General features: G+C 42.5%; 1 protein-coding gene across 27 annotated transcripts in view; it reads left to right on the top strand.

Annotated features, from left to right (window-relative positions):
* The first annotated feature begins 14622 nt into the window (after positions 1-14622).
* The window catches only part of MAPK8 (mitogen-activated protein kinase 8), a 127986-nt gene continuing 118452 nt past the window's right edge, over positions 14623-24156 (top strand). For 11 of the 27 annotated variants that reach the window (XR_001706592.3, XR_001706591.3, XM_054659545.2 and 8 more), the window contains exons 1-2: positions 14625-14812; positions 16089-16282. The gene's annotated coding sequence lies outside the window, so the exon portion shown is untranslated. Of the gene's footprint in view, positions 14813-15331; positions 15962-16088; positions 16283-24156 lie in introns of those variants that run through there. The other 16 variants (XM_016918233.4, XM_016918228.4, XM_054659543.2 and 13 more) reach the window with 6 other exon arrangements.

Raw genomic sequence — 24156 nt, forward strand, 5'->3', positions numbered from 1 at the left:
AGCACAGTGGCACAATCATGGTTCACTGCAGCCTCAAGCTCTCAGGCTCAAGCAATCCTCCCACCTCAGCTCCCAAGTAGCTGGGACTACAGGCACGCACCACCATGACAAGTGAATTTTTATTTTTATTTCATGTAGAGATAGGGCCTCACTTTGTTGCCCAGGTTGGGAAAGACAAACATTTCTAAGCCAAAAGCAATAGCTCCATCACTCAGAGAACCTTCCAGGTGCCAAAAATCAGTTCATCTGGGCCAAGGACAAGAAGTAGTCGTAGTGACCATGGGGAAGGCAACAAGGAAACAGATGTGAGAGATAATGAAGAGATGAATCCTGCTGGTGAGAGATGCAGCCTTTTAAAATTATTTAAGACCCCTCATTTGGAAAGCACATTGGAGAGAAGGCAAAAGAAGAATGGAAATTAGGTAAGGCTGAGGTAGAGTGTGAAGATCTAGTCCTCCTTGGGAATTTGATCACGATTGCTTTAAATGTTTACATACATTTTGGGAGAATTGACAGTTTTGCAATACCAACTCTTCCAATTTATGAACATGGTACATCTCTCCCTGTATTTAGGTCTCCTTTAATATCTTTCAAGCAAGTTTAGTAATTTTATCCTTTTGAATTTAAAGCATGTTAAAGCTATAACATTTTTATTTAAATATTTCTTAGTAACTTTTTTGAGAAGCATGTGGCTACAGATGTGGATGCTGATACTCTCAATGAGTAGTGGAAGTGTTATGTGGTCTGAATCAGTGGTGGAGACAACAAACAAGGTTTCCCATAAAACAGGTGTCCCTATCCATGGTCACGTCTGCCTGCTGTTGAGAAAGAGCATTTCTGTAATAGACCAATAACTAGATAAAGAAAGCACAAATCTGTTTGGGGTTGCATTGTGGATGCCAATCTGCATGTTCTCAAGTTAGTGATTTAAAAAAAAAAGAAATAAAGAAAGTAAGAAAAGAAGAAGGGAAGTATATTTCTGGACTGACTAATACAACTGTGCCTCATCACCTGGGGTCCACAGGAGCTAAGAGAATTTACAAATGTTTCAACCTCTCTAAGGAACATGATGTTCCCCTGCACATTGTGAGAAAACTCCTCAATAAAGAAAGTAAGAAACCCAGGACCAAAGCACCCAAGGTTCCCCATTGTGTTACTCCACATGTCTGGCAACTCAAACATCAGCATATTGCTTTAAGGAAACAGCATGCTAAAATATATATATATGTATATATATACATACATGGAAGAAGCTGTAGAATATGCTAAACTTTTGGCCAAGGAAATGAAGGAGGTCAAAGAAAAACACTAGAAAGAGATTGCCAAGAGACCGAGGCTATTTTCTCTGAAAGCTTCTACCTCTGAGTCCAGTCAAAAATAAGATTTTCTAAGAGTAGCAAATAAATAAGATCAGACATCCACAAGAGGGAGAGGGAGGGAAGAAGGCGAGAGAAAGAGAGAGAGAGATTTCAGACACTGCAATTTATCAGACACTGATTATAAAACAATCTTTTTTATTTATTTTTTCAGAGACAGGATCTCACTCTATTGCCCAGGCTGGAGTGCAGTGGCACAATCTCACCTCACCGCAGCCTAAAACTCCCAGGCTTAGATGATCCTCCCACCTCAGCCTCCCAAGTAGCTAGGACCACAGGCGCACACCACCATACCCAGCTAATTTTTGTATTTTTTTGTAGAGACAGAGTTTCACCATGTTGCCCAGGCTGGTCTCAAACTCCTGGGTTCAAGCGATCTGCCCACCTAGGCCTCCCAAAGTTCTGGGATTACAGGTGTGAACCACCAAGCCCAGCCAAAATGATCTTTTTATTTTATTTAAGTAAATGAAAGACAACTTTGAAAATATCTACAGGGAACAGCAAACTGCAACAATTACCTCCCAAATGTGACAGATAAACAAATAAAATGTCTAGAAATTTTAAGAATACAATAATTGAGCAAATTTGCTGAATTTGGGCATGTGAACAGTAACCCTAATGGAGTTGTGTAATATGGTTACCCAAATGGAGTCTGGCATGAAGTTCATGACTTCAGTCCAGCTCCACAGAACACTCTGGCCTTTTGCCAGATCATCTCCTCCAGTCACAATGTTAGGATCCAAGGGCATACTGTAAGTGGTTTTGGGGCAATTGGGGTTCCAAACATTGGTACCAACATCCCCAACCTAGGGGCAAAATCCTTATTCCCTGTGGGAGGCATTGCACACTGCTGCAGGTCTGCTGACTTTATTCCAATACGCTGTTTCTCATCTGTGACCCTATGATCTTAAGGACCCCAGCCAGGGGTCCCACGCTGGACAAGTATGGAAGAAGTGACTGTGACTAGCTGTTGAAGACCAGTTCAGCCCACTAGAGGGAAAATGGAAGCAAATAGCTGGACCAATGTCCCTGAGTCTGCTTTACCAAGATGTCTTTCTCACTCTCTGTCCATCTCTTGGCCCTTAACAAGCCTGGGAGAAGACAGAGGTTACCTAGTCCCGAGGCTGAATACTTAGCATGACATTGTCTACCTGGAACCACAATATTAAAAGCATTTAGAGATTTCTGAGCTGTCACAGGACAGAGGGAAGGAGAAAAATAATGATAAGATAACCCAGGGATAAAATTCCAAATATTCTCTGAATCCTGGGGCAAAACTGTTTGTTTTTAACTCTGATGAAAATCACAGTAATTGGCCAGGCGTGGTGGCTCATGCCTGTAATCCCAGCACTTTGGGATGCCAAGGCAGAAAAATCACTTGAGTCAGGAGTTCAAGACCAGCCTGGCCAACATGGTGAAACTCTGTCTCTACTAAAATACAAAAATTAGCCAGGTGTGGTGGCATGCGCTGCAGCCTAGGAGCAATAGGCTGTACCATATAGCGTAGGTGTGTAGCAGCTGTATCATCTAGGTTTGTGTAAGCACACTATATGAGTTTCACACAACAATCAAATTTCCTATTGATGTATTTCTCAGAATGTATTCCCATTGTTAAGTGGCACATGACTAGCTATTAGAAGAAACACAGGCAATCTACACTTTGGGAAGCAGAGAAAAATTATCACCTGCTACTATTTTCCCTCATATTGTTGGTTATTTCAAAACTCTCTGGATATAAAGCTAGTTAGAAGGAAGGGTGATTTCTAGTTTGCCTGGCTTCATTTCCCCCAGGACAGTGGTTCCTGGCCTGAGTTCTCATGGGATAAGGGGAAAGAGTTCCTTGTTCTGTGTGTGTATTAGTTCGTTTTCACACTGCTGATAAAGACGTACCCAAGACTGGGTGATTTACAAAAGAGGTTTAATTAACTTACAGTGCCACATCTCTGGCGAGGCCTCACAGTCATGGCGGAAGGTGAAAGGCACGTCTCACATGGAGGCCGACAAGAGAAGAGAGCTTGTGCTGGGAAACCCCCCTTTTTAAAACCATCAGATCTTGAGAGATTCATTCACTATCATGAGAACAGCACAGGAAAGACCTGCCCCCATGATTCAATTACCTGGGAATTCAAGATGAGATTTGGGTGGGGACACAGCCAAACCATATCAGTGTGTATGTGTTGTGTGGGTGCATGTGCATGTGCATACAGGTGTGTGTATACATGAATGTGCATGTGTGTGCGTGTGTGTGTGTGTGTGTGTGTGTCTATGTCTAGGGTAGAGGCAGAGGACAGAGACCTGGGTCAGGCACCAGGATTTCAGGGTGAAACCCGATATGTGTTTTTCCTCTTGCTCTGTGTAAATATCTCCATGTTTGAAAATGAACCTCATGGGCCTGGTGCCAGGTATAAACAGCCCTGGACTGGGAGACCGGCTACCATAGAGGTGCTAGAGTAGGGTGTGGGTGAAGCGCAGAAGGTAGCAAAGAAAGCATAGGGGTGCACTATGCATGGGGTCCAAAGGGGGCTTTGTCATTACCCTGGGGACTTGTTGTCCTTGGTTGGATTCCTCAGGAGCCGCATTCAATCCCCAGCCACCAGTCTCCCTCCCTGACCTGATCCTATCCCACCATAGATGAAATGCCAGGAGTCTCATCTTCTTTCTTCATGCTCCATGCCCTCTCAAATCTTCTTACTATCTTCTTTTTCTTATCACTCCCCCAAACCAACTGAAGACCCCTCAGAGGGGTCCTGATGTCAGTAACAAGCAAATGTGGTCATTCTTGGGTCCTGCCTCACAACTCTCCAGTTCTAAGTGATGAATATTTACAGGACTGTTCTCAGTATTTCCAAACAGAGTATCTCCACAGGAACCCCCCAGATGTCCCAGGGAGTTTACATCAAGAAAATAAAGATTGGGAACAATGAGGCCTGGGCAAGGCCTCAGTGTCTTATCAAGTACCCCCAGAATCCAGGGATCCCAGACCAGAGTGTCCTGCTATACTACATTGGCCCATTTATGAGCTGCTGAACTCTGTACCCCTATCCTCAACCCTGGCCAAGGATAGAGGACTTTAAAGATCACTAAGAACTTTTCCTTGCTTAACTTAATGGTTTTTCTGCACCAGTGCCAGAAGAGAGAGAAAGAGAGACAGTCCAACCTTGGGTATTCCTTTATAACAACACAAACAGACTGAGACAAGCCCTAATAAAATTAAAAGTTAAACTTCCTGATTGATTCCTCCCACCCATCCTTGAGGTAATTCCTTTGTGGCTGAGCACAGATAATTAATCCTATCTGGGGGCATTTTCACTTGACCCTTGCTGAGAGGAAACCCAACCCATCAAAAGTGGTGACCCAGGATTCCACAAAGACGCTTCTCTCCTCTCCTTACCTTAACTGCCTTCTGCTCTGCCTGAAGACACAGATGACTGCTCAAGTACAGGCTCCCATTTCCCAGGGCCCAAGCCCTCCTGCTTCAAGGGACCTACTATTCCTTTGCCTAGCCTCCCTGCTGGGTTTCCGTATTCCCTGACATTCACAAGGTATTTGGGCACATTTCTATACCATACCACATCACACCATACCATAGAATTATCTTTGGTGAATTCAGTACCCAAGACAGGGCCAGCTATATAACTTGTAGGACTAAGTGCAAAATGCAGATGGGGTGGGCCCTTGTTCAAAAAGCAAGAAAAAAGTGTCATTAAAGGTACTAAAATATAAAGATTGCTTTTTTAAGGTATCATATTACTTATCAAATGAAATGATGTAATAATAATTCATGACTAACATTATAAATCTATAAATTGCTCCCCAAACCTATTTATGGTATCATAATTTTATATAATACAATAAGCAATAATACTTTATTAAGTATTATTAAGGTGGTATTTTGATTAATCATAATATTTTTCTGGATCACTTTTCCAAAAATATGTTTGTCAGGTCATTAAAATGTATAGCTTTAGCCACTTTAAAAACAATTAATTTTCAATTAATATAATTAAAAGCAATGTCAGTTGCTCTTGGCAAGTGCACAAAGATAATTTTTGGTAATTTTAAATTTTGAGAAGGATCATTCTACAGATGTGATTATTCTTGGAAATATTATTTTTTAGATTGTGACAACATTAGAATAAATTTATGATAAGTTATTTCAAAATACAAATTTTAGTACATCTGGAACTGATGCTTCTTAAGAAACAATTTTTCTAAAAATGTTTAACTTGTCATACAACTTAATTTCACATAAATTGTATAATTTCAAATGTAAATTTAAACAATGGCATTTTAATGTTTCCTCTGACATTTTCTGTAATTTGTGGAAGTTGTACAGGAAACAAAATGTCTTTATGGTTTGTCTATAATTTAAAATACCCATTTATACATTAATGCTGAGAGGGCAGTGAGGCCAGCATGTGTATCTTCTATCACAAAAGAAAGTTAATTTTAAAATGTCTTCCTCATTAATAATTGGTTTATCTGAAGCTTCATAGGAAGATAGTATTCTTTTTCATTGAATATGACAATAGTTTATCTTAATTTTTATTTCTAAGCCTGTGGATATTCAGTTTGCAATCTTGTAGCAGTTTTCAAAAGCAAATATTCTAAACTCTTTGAAGAGCTCTAATAATTCCTTGATATGCTTTATTGCAATGTCTTTGTTGCATTTTTATTTGGTAATAAGAGTACAGTTTTGTGATAAATGTACAGTTTGTAGCTACCAAAGTTTACTGCCCCAGCATGGAAAGTTTCTGTCCCATAGTTTAGGCCAAAGTGCAGATGCCCTGAAATGGGCTCTGGGTACTGATGAGGAGACATGTCCCACTGGGGTTCCAGTCTAGCCCCTCCTGTCTCTGAGATATGGCCAGTATCTCTTACTGCTGCTGCTGCCATAGCCAACACCAATCTGGGCCCATGCTCTGGTTCCAATTGTCCCTTCAAAGTCTCACAGTGCCTCAGGCTGCCCCACGCCCACGTGTGTGCTGGACAGTGGGCCTGGGCCCATGCTGCATGCCCTACTGCCTGGCATATCTCCTCTGCCCATGCTTGTGCTCCAGTGTACCATCAGACTGCACTCACAAAACACAAGTCCAAAGATGAAATTATAAGAATTGCAAGATGGCAACAGCAGAGCATTAAACCAGCCATGGACTCCTTGTGAGAGCAGGGTCCCATGCGACTGCACAGGCCAAATTCTCATGAAGCCAGTGCTGCCCAAAGAATTTGCTGCATAGGAAAGGGATTATATAATTTAGTCATTCAAACCTGGATGCTTTTGAAAGTGCCAGACACACAATTAATAATCACTCTGGGGCAACAGGTATAAACTGGACTCATCCTGGACAACCTGGGGGCATCTGATCCAACTAGGAGTCCAACAGAAGAGGCTCATATTCCCTGACTGTGAGTGATCTTCACTTCCGCAATGGACCAGCCATACACATGTGTGAATATGCATAGGGTACTCCACACGGGAAACCTAAAATATGGTGTCTCAACCAGTTCTTCTCTGTCCATCTCCTTCTTATATGCTCGCATCTGAATTTACCACCATCCTCAGTTCTAAAGAACTGAAAACCTTGCTCCCTGTGTAAATTTTGCCCCAATATATTTGTCCTCTCCTGGCCTCACTGCCCTCCCAGCCTGGGCCCCAGAGTCCTTACCGTGATAATCTCTGGGGCATCTTCAACTGCTTTGATGTCCATCTTTCCGTTTGACATGCCCAGGAAAAAAACCCAGCTCCCAGATACACCCCTCCAAATGCTGTCTCTATTTCTCTACCTCTGTTGACAAGGACTCTAGAGAAAAGTCCACAATTGTGTCACTGAGAATCCACGGCTTTCCATCTCAGCGGAGCACCACCTGAGAACCCTTGAGCTCACCGTTTACCTTGGCACTCGTAAATGTCTTGCCTTAGATAGATGTATAAGCTGCAGGACTGATGTGGTGGGGAGATTTCTGGTGCCTTGGCTAGTTTCCTCAGGGGAATTTTGCTTCCGTGTAGTTTTTTCCCCCATCACTTTTGGTTAAAATCTGTGCCTCAGAGGCCAGCTCTTGATACTTGGTTTTCTTTGGCTTGCCTCTTACAGCCCTTTCCAGTCTCCCTTTGGGGTTGCAGACCTCAGAAACAGTGAAGGAAATTCTGCCCCTTAGGTTCTGATGTCCCACTCTGCTGTGAGGCTAGATGGGGCCAAATATTTGAATCCAGTGTAGTTTGTGTGGTTCTTCCTTCTCTGAGTGCGTGGGTAGGTGCCCTCACAAAGAGTTTCAAATGGGAGGGTCCCCATTACTACTATGGCACACCCTTGTAGTGGACCTTGCTTGATGGCTTGAGGATAGAGAGAATCTCATACCATGGCCCTGCCTTTGGGAAGAGGGTATTTGTGATATCACTGTTGTTCCTGCTGATGCCAAAGAGAAGTCCTGCTCCCTGCTCTGCACAGATTGGCAGTACCAACCACACTTTGGCTTTTCAAGGAAATAGAATACTATAAGGGGCAAGGGAAGTGGTGAGCTGGGGTGTGGGTTTGAGACCTTATCCAGTCTTCATGACTTAGCACTCCCAGAAATAGATTTCTGCCCTATCTACCCTGGATTGCTTATTCCTCAAGCATGGCTGGAGCATTTGGGGAGGAACGCTTATTTATTTATTCATTTAAGACAGGTCTTGCTCTGCCACCCAGGCTGGAGTGCAGTGGCATGATCATGGCTCCCTGCAATTTCAACCTCCTGGGCTCAAGCAATCCTCTCACCTCAGCCTCATGAGTAGCTGGGACTACAGTGTTCACCACCAGGCCTGGCTAATTTTTTTTTTTTTTTTTTTTTTTTTTTTTTGTAGAGTTGGAGCCTCGCTTTGTGCTTTGTTGCTCAGGCTGGTCTCAAACTCCTGGGCTCAAATGATTTTCCCACCTTGGCCTCCCAAAGTTCTGGGATTACAGGTGTAAGCCACCATGCCTGGCTTCACTTATTTTCCTGTGTAGCTGTCCCTCCTTTAAGAGACCCACACCTTGAAGGGTTATGATACCTCCCTCTGCCTTTTCCCAAGCCCAAAAACCCTACTCGCCTCTGCTAGCTCCCCAGACCACGACAAGCCTCAAGCTGGCCAGGCTGACCAGCTATGCCAACCCTCAGCTGAGAGTGAATCCTGTAGGTTTTTGGCAAGAGAAGCAATGCAACCTACCCTCAGAAGTGAAGCTGTCATTGACTGGGAATCTGCTTCAGGAACAGGTTTAAGAAGCCATTGAAAATTCCTTCAAATTGTCTTCTAATCTCCACTTTCCAGAAGCAACAGCACCTTCTCAGGAGCATCAGAGGGCCTCAGGGATCACCTCTGAGTCAGGAACATGAGAATGCCCCAGCAGAGGTCGCTGGCAAGGCTGCGGCAGGGAAACACATCACTTGCCTTCTTAGGGGCTCAAAACCCTGCCACCTGCAGAGACTCTTAACTCTCCAGTGATGCCAGAATCTCTTTCTCATTCCCCAATGATGCCACAAAGAGTCTTTTCAAATCTAGCCAAGAATGAGTAGGACTGTTGGCCAAGGTTGGGAATTCACAGGGGTCTCTCTGCCAAAGGGTCATTGGTGGAACGCCTGCCAGTCTAGCATGAGCTCCAGTTTTACATCTGAAGGGTGAGGGTGAAGGCCAGGAGGTAAAGGTGGAGATAGGGGTGGAGGGGGCCGGTAATGAAGTGTTTTTTTCTCTCCACAATGGGACCTTGGCACAAGTTCTACAGTGCAGGAGCTATGAAAGGCAAAATTTCACTGGGCTCAAAGAAATTCTTAGCTAATAATTGTAGATGGGGTAGGGTGTTGATGCTAAGAGATCTGGTAGAAAGCTCTCTTCTAAAACATTTATTTATTTAAAACAACAAATATTTTATTTACAGGTTGTATGACTTCAATAATATATTCTTTCTCTCCTACTCAATTTCCTTTATATTTTTTTCACCAGGGGATGAACACTGAGTATCTTCAGTTTCTGGGTACTATGGACTGAATTGTGTCTCTGTCTCCTCTAATTTCATGTGTTGAAGCCCCAGCTCCCATTGTAATGGCATTAGGAGGTGGGGCCTTTGGGAGGTGATTAGGGTTGGACGAGGTCAGGAGGGTGGGGCCCACATGGTGGAATTACCATCCTCATAAGAAGAGACACCAGAGAGCTTGCTCTCTCTCTCTCTCTCTCTCTCTCTCTCTCTCTCTGTCTCTCTCTCTCTCACTGTGCCATGTGAGGACACAGCAAGAAGGTGACTGCCTGCAAGCTGAGAAAGGTGACTTCACCAGAACCTGCCCATACTGGTACACTCCTATCTCAGACTTCCAGCCTTTAGAATTTTGAGAAAATAAATTTCTGTCGCTTAAGCCACCTAGTTTATGATATTTTGTGATGGCAGCCCAAGCTAAGGCAGTGGGTGTGGATGGAGAGAGGACAATTTAGCATATGTGTAAGATGTGGGAGGTGGGCAAAACATTGGAAAAAAAGAACCAATAATGAAAGTAAGAATAAAGAATGAAAGCACAAAAGCTAATGGAGAGCAAGATGTTCCGTCCAGTTGCTCTGAGATTTTAAAAAACAGAAAATATGCCAAATTTCTTAGGGCACTGGCTTTCATTTTTGGCTACAAATTAAAATTACCTGAGGGGATGTGAAAATAGCTACAGAAGCCTGGGCTCCACCCCAGACCACTGGAGAAGCAGCACCAGACATGGAGCCTGGGTGTGGGTAGTGTTTTGTTTTGTTTTGTTTTGTTTTGCTTGAGACGGAGTCTTGCTCTGTCACCCAGGCTGGAGTGCAGTGGCGTGATCTTGGCTCACTGCAACCTCCACCTCCCAGGTTCAAGTGATTCTCCTGCCTCAGCCTCTTGAGTAGCTGAGATTACAGGCTTGCGCCACCACGACCAGCTAATTTTTGTATTTTTAATAGCGATGGGGCTTCACCATGTTTGTCAGGCTGGTCTTGAACTCCTGACCTCGTGATCCACCTGCCTCGGCCTCCCGAAGTGCTAGGATTACAGGTGTGAGCCACCACGTTCAGCCGGGTGTGGGCAGTTTTAAGCCCCTCCCCACCCAGGTGATTAAAATGAGCAGGGTGACTTGTGAGTCAGTGTCCTGCTGCTGGGATTCTCAAACTCAAATGGGCATCAGAAATGCCTTGGGGGGCTCATTAAAACACAGATTGCTGGGCTTCTTCCTCAAGGTTTCTCACTCAGCCGGTCTAAGGTGAGTATGAGAATTTGCATTTTCGACAAGTTCTCAGCTGATGCTGGTCTGGGGAACCACAATTTGAAAACCATCATCTTAGAGGAATAAATGCTGACCTTTTTTTTTTCCCATGGAAATATGCATGTGTACTCAATCTATAAACTTGACTAGCTTAGTTGGTTCTCTCTTGCATGTACCTGTAAGCAAAAACAGGGTACCACTTGTAACTTCAAATCAGAGTTCTGCCCATTCTGTCTCCACTTCATTTTGTTCAAGTTGCGACTGAGGAGCTCGGGCCATTTTTGGCCCTTTCCTACCCCTGAAGAGCCACAGTTCTTGCAGTTGGAGGATGGATTTACAATACGAACACTCATCTTTCCTCTACTCATGCATCCAGGGTCTGTCTTGCTTTATCGGGAGCCAGCAGGCTCTACCTTGAAAGATTCTCAAAGAACATCCCTGAGTCAGGGACTGACTGACCAAGGTGCTGAACCTCTCCCTCCTGTTGGGGGAAAAGTAGACTTGACTGGAGACATGGGTGGGAGACGAGACTGGGAGGCTTGAAAGCAAGGCTAACAGAGAAGGATGGTGGTGGAGGTGGAGTCAGGGGAGAGGGAGTGTCCTTGGAGATGCCCTTCTGCAGGCTTTAGTTGGTAAGTACCTTCCCACCAACCCAACTCCCCACCCCTGGGGTGAGGTCAGGGAATTAGGAAGTAAGTTGAAGTCTCAGCTTTCAGTTTCTGCACCCTGAACAGCTTGGTGATATTCACCTGACTACCTTAGCCAAAGAAACATCTTCAGTGCAATCCATTGTGTGTGGTCTGGGATGACAAGGGAAGAGATACTCTGGCAGAGTGCAACCTCTTCTTCAACATCCCTCAGGGCTCCAGCAGAGACTGAGTTTGAAAGGCCTACAGTTCCTCTTCTCTCCTTTCCCCATCCCAGCCTCAGAGGTATCCAAAGACCAGGTGTCCCCAAGACAGCTCCCCTGGGACAAGAGACAAGAAACCTGAATTCACTATATTTTCTTCTTTTTCTGAGTCAGCCCCTTAATAGGTTAACAAGGAACCCTAATAGGTTGACAAGAAAGAATTGCATGAAAAGGAAGAAGAAGGCCCAACACTGCATCTGGGTTACAAAAAAGCATTTTGAATTTGCAGAATATCAGAGATAATTACATTCCATCAGAAATAGCAAAATGCTTTCTGAAATCAATCATACACACACACAAACACACAAACGCACACATGTAAATATGTGGAATGTTCTTTCTAGTTGTAGATAATCAGAAGCTGACCATGGTAGACTGATACTAAGTCCGAAGCTCACTCTGTGGAGTGAGACAGAGGAGGTTATTAACAATAGCATCACAGAACTGGGCGTGAAACTCTGGAGCTCTGCTCCCAGCAACTCCCCTCACTTCACAACAGCTCTAAGGGTTGTATTGTTTTTTGTTACCTCCAGGCCTTTAATTTGTCTGGTGAAGAGTAGGTGGTACCTCTGTCTGTGCACTCAATCACACCCCGTTCTCTCTGGAAACACACGTCTTCCTTCTCTTTTGTGTGTATTCAACCTCTCCCTCTCAACAGTCTTCCCATCAGATGTAAAATATGCTTGTGTCCTACTTCACTGCCTGACTCATCCATATTCACCACCTTTATTTTCTCACCTCCCATTCATTTCCCAGCCCACTCTAATTCACTTCTGGTTCTATTACTCCAGGATTCCAAGCCTCCTCTTATGTTTAATATTATTGATCAGCCCTTTCTTCTTGAACACCTCTCTCCTGGTTATCCTTCTATCTCCCTGGCAGCTCATCACAGACTCATCTTCCCCTTTGTGGCCCTTTAACACTGAAGTTCCCCAAGCCTGGTTGCAGGCCCTCTCCTCAGGCCTAGGCTGACCCATCTATCCCAAGGCTTCAAGGAATCACTCACTGTCAATGATTCGTCTCTTAACTAGCTGAACCTCAGCTCTGTATATCCAACCACCAACTTAACATCAGTTTTGGGCATCTCAAAAGCCTTCAAACAGCCAAACAGCCTGCTCTCATGATATTTTAATGCCAGTCTGGTCCTTTTCCAAGATTCCCATCTTGGTAAACCAGCACTAACATCCATCCTTGGCCACAAGCCAGAAACCTTTGAGTTTTCCTTGATGACTCCCTCTCCTTCATTGCCCCACATAACCCATCACTTGGAGAATGTGTAAGTTCTGCCCGTTGGACCTCCTAAATAATTCACAGATCTTTCCATGTCCATCAACTATTTCCATGACCATCACCCTAGATCAAGCTTCCACCTCTTACCGTCTAGGCTACTCCTACATCCACCTGGGCTCTTTCCAATAAGGAATCTTTTCAAGAAGCTATTCTGACCATGCCACACCCTTTGCTGAATATGTCAGGGGCTTCCCATTGCACTTAGGATAAAAAGATTTTCAACATGGCCAATATGGATGTCCTACGTTTGGTCCCTTTACCAATCTTCCTGACTTCATCTCATAGCTCCTTCCTTGCTCCTCCAGCAGAGCTGGCCTTTCCTGAATTTCTCCATCTTATCCTGCTTAATCTCATCAGAGGACCTTTGCGTGCAAAGTTGCCTCTAAAATATTCTCTGTCTAGTCAAACCTATTCCCAGCTCAAGTGACGGTTCCTCAGGGAAATCTTTTCTGGCCTTATTAACTAGTGTATTAATTGGTTTCATAGTATTATGTATCCTTAACAACTTGTATTATAAAACAGTGATAATTTTGCGTTTACTGTTATTACTTTCATAGTACAGTGATTAAATCTGTAAACTCTATTGTATTGCCTGGCACTGAATGGGCATGCAATAAATAATTATTGCAGGAATAAAGGATGGAAGGAAGGAAATTAAGAGGGTTGAGAGGGAGGGAGAGAGGAAATGGGAAGAGAATGAATGAATAATCATCTGTATGTTCGCTTTCAGAATCACCAGAAACAGGCCAGCCCCACATGTAATAGGAAAGTAGTTTACCTGAAATCATTCATTTATTCAACAAATATTTATATATTCATTATTAAAGTAACTTACTTGTTACCGATTGTGAACATAACTATTCCTCTCGGAAAACATGAGAAAATACCCAAAGTATAAAAGAGAACCAAGTCACCCTTTATTCCATAGTCCAATGATGAACCATTGTTAACATAATTTGGTGTATTTCTTTCCAGGTTTTTTCTATGTGTATATATAGTATCAAAGTGGGACCATTCTATATATGACTTGTTTCTTGCTTCTTTCTCTTAATGATATATTGTGAACATTTTCCTATGTTGTTAAGAATTCCTTGAACACATGGCATTTAAATTGCTAAAATGTATTCTACCGAATGGATGTAGGTAATTTAAACGCCTTTCCACCCGTTGTTGGATATTTAAAGGGCTTGTCAGTTTATCGCTTCTGTAACATTTACACGCTTTGTGGGGCCTCAGAAGTAAACCAGGTAATGCAAGGAATCTGGGAAGAGGTGGATTTGCAAGGAATCTCGGAGGAGGTGGATTTTGGAAAAACTGGAGGCAGCTTTTCCCGGGCAGCTGAAGAGAACACTTATCTCTCTGAAGGTTTCTGGGACCCGGACAGGTGTCCTCAGAATGGAACATATTGTCGGTCAAGGTAACCAGCTCTTCATCACTCAGGTGTGTACCGGAAGGGGGTGCCTGTTCGCTGCGCAGGTTAGGCCTAAACGCACCTGCCCTTCAACCCTGTGCCGACGAGGCCCGAAGGCTTAAGCTCTGACCTGGCTACCGCCGCCAACCAGATGCGGTCCCCTGGGGCCACGCGCCGCCACGTGCCGCCACAGGGCCCGCCCCTCCCGCTCCAGGCCACGCCCCTCACCCACAGCCCTCGGAGGCTCTCTCCGCGGCTCCGCCTCCAGGCGACCTCCGCAAGTCCTCTCGGAACCCCTGGAGTAGCCCCGTCCCCGGGCGGCGGCCCCGCCCCCGCAATCCGGGCCCCGGGGCTGCCCCGCCCCGCCCCGCCCCGCCCCGCCGGTCGCTCTGGAGGCGCGGGGGCGGGGCCCTGCGCGATGACGTGCGCGGGCGTGCGCGGTGACGGCCCGCGTCCCTGTTACTCAGCCGAGCGGCCGAGGCCGGACGACGCGGCTTGGATTGCGGAGCCGCGAGCAGCGCTGGGTAACGGCCGCGGCGACCCCCCCGGACGGCTCCTGTCCCCGCTGGCGGGCTTCCCTGTCGCCGTTCGCTGCGCTGCCGGGTGAGTGCGGCGGACGCCGCAGGGCCGGGACGGCAGGCGGCCCCGTCGTGTTTATGTTATTGTGCCGCTGCCGCCGCCGCCGCCTTCTCCTCAGCCGTAACCCCCTCCTGGGAGTGGGGGCGGGAGCGCGCGGCGGGCGGGGGCGGCGCGGGAACAATAGCGGCGCGGAGGCGGGGGCCAGCCGAGGGGGCGTGGGGCTGCGGGACCTGGGTGCGCTCCGCTGCCCGCCAGCCCGCCTGCCGCCGCGAGCCCCGCCCGCCTGTCCTCTCGCGTCCTCTTCGCGTGGGTCCTGCCTCCGCGGCGGGAGAAGAAAATGGAGCGGGGGGGTGGGTGGCAAGTTCTGAAACACTTCGGCAAGGGTCGGACGGAGGTGTCTTTGCGGCCCGCCGCGCCCTGGCTTCCTCCGGGGCGGCGGGGAGCCGGGGAGAGCGCTTCTGCCGGCAGGTCCCCAAGCCTGCCCCGCGCCCATAGGGACCGTATTTTGCTTCTCGATGCTTTCTTTGTGCTAACGTTCTGGGCGAACGCAGGCAGCAGCGCTGAAAAGGGCCAGAGTGGCCTGCAGCTCTGGGCTGCAAGGCAGTGCCCAGGCCCGTGGCTCGGGTGGGAGGTGTCCATCCAGCTTGGCCCGAGCTTCGGTGGTCAGCGCGCATTTCTCTTGAGGGTCATCGGTGGTGACCTTTTGACTTTTTCACCCCACCCTCCCATCTCTTTGTCTCGCATTTGTGTTCCCGATTCAGAGATGGTAGAACCAAGTCCATTTTAAAGTACCCTGATGAACACTTTCCGTTTTTATTTCTGAAAGTTCCCTGCCTGGTCTTTACTGCGAATTTAATAACATGTTGACTACATGGCATTGTCCAGTGATTACTATTTTTACCTCTGAAATTCAGCGATCTTTCCAGTAGAATTCTGGTCCGTCAGTCCATTGTGTTTTGAGATAAGCATCCAGCAAGTACCTCCTTGGCAATTAGAACATCTGTTTTTTCATTCATTCATTCATTCAGCAACTGTTTAGTACCGTACTCAGATGAAGAGGTTTGGTTTGAAGGTAAAGAACAGTATCCTTTCATGGAAGAAGATGCTTTGACTGAAGTATAATAGATGGACCTTTAAATGAGACAGTTACATAAGTGATGTCTGTTAAGGAAGGTATGGTTATATTCTGGGTCATTTTTTAAGCAGTATATCTGGAAGTTCAAGTGTAATAGGAAGTAGAATTAGATTTGGTCTAAATATACAACAGCTTTTATTTATTTCTAAATTTTATTTTTTCCAGTCTTGCAGCCTTACAGTCATTTGTAATGGTTACCTCAGATTCCCCTGCTGTGGTTAACGTTAAACCTAGGAGGTCAGATGCTCTAAGTGAACATGTTTAGTGCTGTGCCTGACAAAAGCAAGCAATCAAAATGGGACTTCCTTGAGGGCAGGCCTGTCTTGCATCTGTTTCTCCACCACCTAGCCTGGAATATAGTAAGTGTTCAATAAAAGTCGGATTGATGAAAAGCTCTTTGTAATTGATAATATTTAAAATCAAGCCTTAAAAAAAAACCGTAATGTTCTCCATAAAGTTTTGGAAGCTTCATGCAACTGTCACATCAGATGGCTAAATGGTCAGTTCATGTACATTATCTTTTATGATGACATGGGCTTTTGAATCACGTGTAGGTCATTCACTGTCCTAAAATAAAATCTTGTCTAAATATTTTTTTAATATGATAAATAAAGTAGGTTGTGGAGTGTGTGTTTCTGTGTATGTGCTAGTTTATGTGTGTCTGTGTGTGTGCATGTACGTAATCCACACACAGGCACTCATAAACAGGTATTTCAGTAGGGGTCTAAAATGATTGCATTTATAATTTTGTGAATATTATTTGAAAGGTTTTTGGTGACTCTTATTTTGTGGAAAATTGAGGACAAAACCACATAAATGTCTTATTAGAAATATTTCTAATATTTTAGAAATGTTTACTTGAAATGTTTGGTTTTAAGTTCTAACTTGTATTAACACAATTGGTACAAAATATGAGCCTAAAACTCAAAATAATTGATTTATCGAAGTTAAAGCTCTTTTCCACTTACTAAATACAGTTTAGCGTTTGTTTTGGATTTGAAAGAATATGAAATGAGTTAACTAATGAGTTTCTTATTATTTGCTGTAAAGTGGAAATGAAGAAATAAGAAAATAATACTTTTTTAAGATGAGGGTTGAAAATCTTTGAGATACCAAAGTTTTATTGCTTTACCTAGTTAAGGTATGTCAGATTCTAGTAGGGGTTACTGACAATCCTTTGGCAGTAGCTCACAGGCTGTGTAAAGAACCAGAGTCGTGTTACTTTGTTTTCCAAATTGTTGGTTTTTAAAAATAGCTTTATTGCAATTTAATTGATGTAAAATTCACCAGTTAGAGTGTATATATTTCAGTGGTTTTTAGTATACTCACAATGTTGTGCATTAATCACCATCACTAATTCCAGAACATTGTCATCACCCCAAGAAGAAACACCGTATCCATTAGCAGTCACTCTGAATTTCACTTCAAATTATCCTTTAAAGTAAGAGATACAGCATAGATTCTGTTAGTAAATATATTCCTTTAGTAAGTATGAAAAGGGCTCCTTTTAAATGTCCTGTCCTGGCAGAATAGGAAACTATATCCTTCATACTCCTTTAGATCCTGGGGGAAATGCCATTTGGAAAGGAAATCAGTGCAAGAATAAATTGTATACAAATTAATGTGGTTATAATCTTAACTATTTGCTCCATGCCTGATATTATCAAAGTGACCTTGTGAGGATGAGATGTTCAGTGAAACAACTTGAAGGAATTTGTTGTTAAATGACTAGTCCCCAACTATCCTAGAGCTAAGAGGTTGTTGAATAGGAGCCTGCTTCTTGTTGGTCTGCTTTGCCAGCGGGTTGAATTTTGACATATTTCAGTCATCTACATGGTTGAGATGCTTTGTTGCACGAGTGGAAATACAAAATAATGTCTGACATTAGGATTCCAGTGCTCTAGAGGTCTCTGGTCAAGTCAATGGTATGGGTAGTAGCTTTTCTGATTCATGTGGTCCAAGGAAGTCATTATAACCACATAGCTTTATATATGAATCATTTGCCTATGTCAGTGAACTGTGATGCTGATTGTCTTAATCATGAGCTCTTTACCTGAACATTTAGAAGCCTTGCATTCTTACTCTTAATGCAGGTTAAGTTGAACTTTGATTTCAGAAGTGAGTTGACTGAAAGGTAACAGGAGTATTGAAATGAGTTATCCTGTCATTCAGGTCAATAGGTGGAGCTAGAGCAATCCAGGAATCAGACCTAGGTTCATTTCTCAGTTCTGCCATCTGGACTTTGTCATCAAGTTCTGGAGCTTTAGGCAAGTGCCTTAATGTTTTTGGCTTTAAAACTATAAACTGAGGCTGTCAGAACTTTTTTTTATAGAAGGCTTGTTCCTCAGATAGGTGGTTCTTGAGAAAACATACTAGGACAAAAAGAGCCCTTCTTGGGTGATAATCAGAAGCCTAAGTTAAGAACAGTAGTCAAAGTTAGGATTTTGTAATTTTGTAATTTTCAGAAGCCAAAAAAAGTGTTGAGTTGAATTTTTTCTTTAATATCCAGACTTAGAAAACAAAAGGAAGGCTTCACCATAAGCTAGAGATTCTTGGAAAGGTAGGTTTTCATTTATTCCACAGCATCATGCCTTCTCATGAGACCGTATGCTCCCAGAGACTTTGTGGAAGACATAAAATGAGTTCATTATCCTCAGGAAGCTTATAATCAAGGATGAGACTGAAGGCATCTCTAAACAGTTAATTTATGCTCTTTTAAAAGGTATATGAAAGGGTTCCCACCAAACAAAAGCCCACTTCACATCTCTGTGCAGGCCAAATTTCACTGAAATCCAGTTTTTAAAATTGTGTGTGTGTGTGTGTGTGTATGTGTGTATACGTATGTGTATGGAGAGAGACAGAGAGGAGACCCCTTTTTGGAAAACTTAGTAGCTTCCATTCTTTTTCTTGGAGGTGGGTTATATCACAAATACAAGAGATACCTGTGTTTCCTGTTACCCTTTATTATATTTCAGATTTAGTTAAAATCTGCCATTCTTTAGAAAGTCAAGGAACTCAAACCTTACAATGATTGCTAGCGTGGGTTTTAAGGTCAGCCCTGAGTTCTAATCGTGCTCCAATCTAACTAACTGTGGTATAGGCTAGTTCAGGTTATATAACATATTTGGGCCTGTTTTATTATCTGTCAAATGAGAATAATAATAGCACATAACCTCATAGGGCTGTGAGGTTTAAATAAGGTACTGCATGTAAAGTGCCTGGCACTGTTGTGGCGGCTGGAGTGCTAGATACAAGTATTCAGGTAGTTTTTGCTATTGTTATCACTTATATTTAACTTTGAACAAACATAAAATGCCAAGTAAACGTCAAACCAGTTTAATGCACAGTGTCCATTCTATTTTTCCAGAATATGCCATTTGTTTCACTCTGCATCTCTGGGGGGTTTATTTAAAATTCGATCATCTCATGTAATCTGAATTGACTGAGATGATTTATATTAACATTTGGACCAGTAATCCTCTCTATCTTAAAATTTGGAAATGTTCCAAAAGCAAATATTGAAGGGAACATATTTGCCACTTTCACGATTTTTTGCCTTTTCCCACAGGAGAAAATTGCCTAAGCTTTCCTAGGTTTGTTATAGACATCTAAAGGAATGAGAATTTAGGAGCTACGAATAGCTTTATCATGTGACACATTTGAAGAAAATGGAATGCTGTCACATCTTTTAAATTTAGTGTTATTGGGATCTTCGATTCTGTGAAGATTGCAGATTTGTCAGAGACCTGGTAACCACAACAATTCATTGAGGCCTGGAGGCCTCTTAAAAAATGAGGGAGATTATTTATTAGTACCACTTAGAAATATTATCTTTTCTGTATTTTCTGTGGTTTTCTAAGTCTTCTGTTTAGCGTTTCTATGATTATAATGGTGGATTAAATTTCTTGTTCCTTCTCAAGAGCATCTACTATGAGATGACACTGGTTTTTACTTCGGCAGTATTTACTGAGCATTGCACTATACTAATCCAGGTATTTGGTGATGTAGGAACCAAAGGAAATAGAAGTCAGTTTCTACCCTCAGTGAGCTGAGTATAATTTGATAGAAGATAAGGATTAACGTAAGCACATTTATGTCCTAACACAAGGAAGCAAATATTGTTAGTCATTTCATTAGGAATTTCTTTTGTCATTGGGGCATTTGGGGCCTTCCAAACCTTACATCTCTTGCCATGCCTTTGTACTCACTCGATAAACCTGAGAAAGCAAGATATCTTCTTTTCTGATTCCTGGTTTAAGTTGAGAGTGTGGTGCACATTAGTCAAAATCCAAATCATAAGAAAAGGCAAACCTTATGAATTCATTTTGGAATACAACAGGGTATAAAAATAAGTATATGAGAAATATGAAAAGCTGACAGTAGAAAAGATGCTACTCAGGTACTAACCAGAGTTCTCAATCTCCTCTGTATTGAAGCTCTTATGATGTAAGGCTGGATCTGTACTAGAAACACTTTTTAAAGTCTCTCTCCAGTATTGAGAAGTATAGTCCTCCAGTACTGCCTCTTGGTGCTGAGAGACTCAAGCCTGCCACCCACCATATTTCTGGGGAAACTAGAAACGAAAAATAGCCACACACAAGCACTTGCTTTGCTTCGCAGGAAACATCAAAACCATAAGATGTTATTTCCTAAAAGTCATTAATTGGGTAGAAAAATCACCATTTTCTGACTTGTTCCAGGAAGGATGGCTTTCTGATTTTCAGATGCCATTGGGTCAACCAAAGGTAAGATAAAGAAAAGCTACTGCTGTGTGGATTTTTCTGTGACTTGAGAAAGGGTCACTTTTCAGTTAAACAAAAACCAAAGCATCTAGCTTTGGCTGTTACTATTGAGAATTTAAAAGTCTTAATGTTTTAATTTGTTTACATTTTATATTTTGACTAAGTAGTAATGAATTCACTTTGACTCAAAATTCCAAAGATTTAAAAAGATAAAGAATCTCCTTTTCTACTCTGTGTAGCCACCTAGTTCTTCTGCCTGGAAACTGTTAAAATTCCTGTGAATACTTCCAAAGATAGTTTATATATGTTTAAGTATATAATCCTTTGTTCAAAATCCTTGGTCCAGATGTATTTTAGAATGAAGGCTTTTTTTGCAATTGTGGAAAGATAATGTAGCACATCTACCGTGTTATCCAAAATCCCTAGTAAGAGGTTGTAGCCTCATGATTAAACACATTAACATTTCTGTAAAAAATACAGACATAGGCCAGGCGCGGTGGCTCACGCCTGTAATCTGAGCACTTTGGGAGGCCGAGGCGGGCGGATCACCTGAGGTCAGGAGTTTGAGACCAGCTTGGCCAACATAGTGATACCCCGTCTATACTAAAAATACAAAAATTAGCTGGGCGTGGTAGCGTACGCCTGTAATCCCAGCTACTTGGGAGGTTGAGGCAGGAGAATCTCTTGAATCTAGGAGGCGGAGGTTGCAGTGAGCTGAGATCGTGCCACTACACTCCAGCCTGGGCGGCAGAGGTGAGACTCTGTCTCAAACAACAACAACAACAACACCACCCAGAAATAATCAAAGACATTAATATTTTTATAAAAGCATAACAAATACAAGTAGGGTGAATAAAGATTATAAAATCTTATGCTACGTCTCGTCAGGTTTTACCACCAAATACGTTTGTACTAAACTTATTTTAAAAACGTATTTTTCACAGCTTTATGGATTTTGGCTTTGCCAATGAAGGATAGGTGTCATACATATATACAGTCCTGTATAGCCTCTGCTCTGCTCCCTCCCTTTTTATTTAATGTAAATTGTTGCATGCAATATGTATCACCTTTTGCTTTTTTGTTTTTTGCTTGTTGGTTTGTTTTTTGAGACGGAGTATCACTCTTGTTGCCCAGGCTGGAGTGCAGTGGCACAATCTCAGCTCACTGCCACCTCTGCCTCCGAGGTTCAGGTGATTCTCCTGCCTCAGCCTCCTGAGTAGCCGGGATTGCAGGTGATCCACCTGCCTTGGCCTCCAAAGTGCTGGGATTACGGGTGTGAGCCACCGCACGTGGCCTGCTGTTTGTTTTAATATAGCTGAGAGATTATTTTATATCAGTCATATCAGTATGTAAATGGCATGCTTTTTTAACATCTTTGTGGTATTCCATTTGTCTTACTCTGTTTGGGCTGCTATATCAAAATACCATAACTTGAGTGGTTTAAACAACAGAAATTTATTTCTCACAGTTCTGGAGGTCGGGAAGTTCAAGATTAGGCTACTTAGTCAATTTGGTTCCCTGGTGAGGGTCCTTTTCCTGGCTTTATAGGTGGCCGGCTTCTGGATGTATCCTCACATGGCCCCTAAGAGCTCTAGTCTGTTCCTCATCCTATCATGGGGGCTGCACCCTCATGACCTAATATAGTCATGAGAGGCTTAGTTACCTCCTAAAGGTCTCTCCTCCAGATACTATCAAGTTAGAGGGTAGGCCTTCAACATATGAATTTGGAGGGACACAGACAGTCCATAACATCATTATACTGGTATACCATTTAACTCCTTTCTGATGCATATTTAGGTAGTTTTCAGACTTTTGCTATCAAAAGCCATGGTGCAGTGGATTACCTTGTGCATACGCCATGTTGCACTTAAATGCATAGGATAAATTTCCAGAGGTAGAGTTCCTAGGCCAGCGTATGTGCATTTGTAATTTTATGTATTGCTGAAGTGTAGCCTGTAGAGGTTGTCCAACTTCCATTCCACCAGCACTGTGTAAGGATGCCTGCTTCTTATTACCCTTAGACGTCTTTCATCTTTTAAGGGCTGTTTGTGTTTTCTTTCTTTTGAACTGTCCTTGTCTTTGCATATTTTTCTATTGCTTTGTTGCTCATTTTCCTAGATTTGTAGGATTAATTTTACAAATTGGCTCCATACTATTTTTTGGAAATGTTTTTCCCCAATTTGCTGTTTTCCATTCTATGGTAGGCAATTACGTATGGTTCCAACTTTATTTTCTTCACCAGATATCCATCCATTTGTCCCTACACCATTTATTAAATAATCCATCTTTGTCTTAACTGATTTAAAATGCCACCTTTACCATTTACAAAATTTCCACGTGTATTTGGTACCATTGTTTCCATTGACCCATCTGCCTGTTTGGGACCTGAGCCATCCTGTTTTTATTATTGTAGTTTATGCTGTGTTTTCTGCTAGGTCTAATTCCCTTTTATTTCTCTTCCTTTTCAGAAGTTTTTTTCTGGCTTCTATCTTGTTTATTTTATATGAACTTCTAAAAACAACCCATCTAGTCTAGTCTGTACCCCTCCTCTGCCAGTTTTTCTGTTGGAATCACTTTTTTTATTTTATTGTGGTAAAATTATGTACAGCTGGATGCACAAGCATTGCAGTCCAATAAGTTTGCCTATGTATACACTTGTGCAATCCCAGATCAAAATACAGAACACTTCCATCACCCAGAACCTTTCCTTACATCCTTTTCAAGTTACTTTGCTCCCCAGTGATTGGCTTCTATTACATGGATTCAGTGTACTGTTAGGATTTCTTTGTATTTATAGAATAAGTGACAGCTTTATGATGTACCTTTATATGCAAGAATAGGAAAAACAACCTTTTCATTTGTTGAAGTCTCATTTTGAGTTCCTGATAGCATTTTTAAACATTAAAATATTTTTTTGCTGTTTTATATATTTAAGTTTTTTTTTTTTTTTGCTGGAAATGGCATCTTTTTTTCCACTTTTATCTTCTATCTGGTTATATATAAGAAAGCTTTTTATTTTGTATATTAGTTAATATTTTATGTATTTAATAAGCCCCCTGTAGAATATTTATTATTTCTAATAGTTCTGTAGTTGAATTTTTTATTTTTCTTATGTCATGCCAGCTTTTTTGTTTCCTTTGATTTTTACCTCCTCCCTCCCCCAACTTTTTATACTCTTATATTTTTTCTTATTGCATTTATAGTGGTGATTTTAGAAGATTATAGTTTTCCTCCATTATATGTAAAACGAGCCAAAATATCTGTTTATCTGTTGAGTATTTAAATGTTATGAATAATAATGAAATTAGGGAGGGATTATGGGAATACTTAAAGTAGTGTGAAGTTTTCTCTCTAAAGTTAATGTAACTTTAAATGAATTGTGGTTTTCAAAATGTTAAATGGACAAGTTGGGGATCACTTGATAGTGAATGTAGGATTAGCAGTTAACTGCCTTGTGTCTTATTTGATGATACAGTCATGCACCACATGGT

This window comes from Pan troglodytes, chromosome 8 (assembly GCF_028858775.2).
Source record: "Pan troglodytes isolate AG18354 chromosome 8, NHGRI_mPanTro3-v2.0_pri, whole genome shotgun sequence".
In the NCBI taxonomy this organism is placed as follows: Eukaryota; Metazoa; Chordata; class Mammalia; order Primates; family Hominidae; genus Pan; species Pan troglodytes.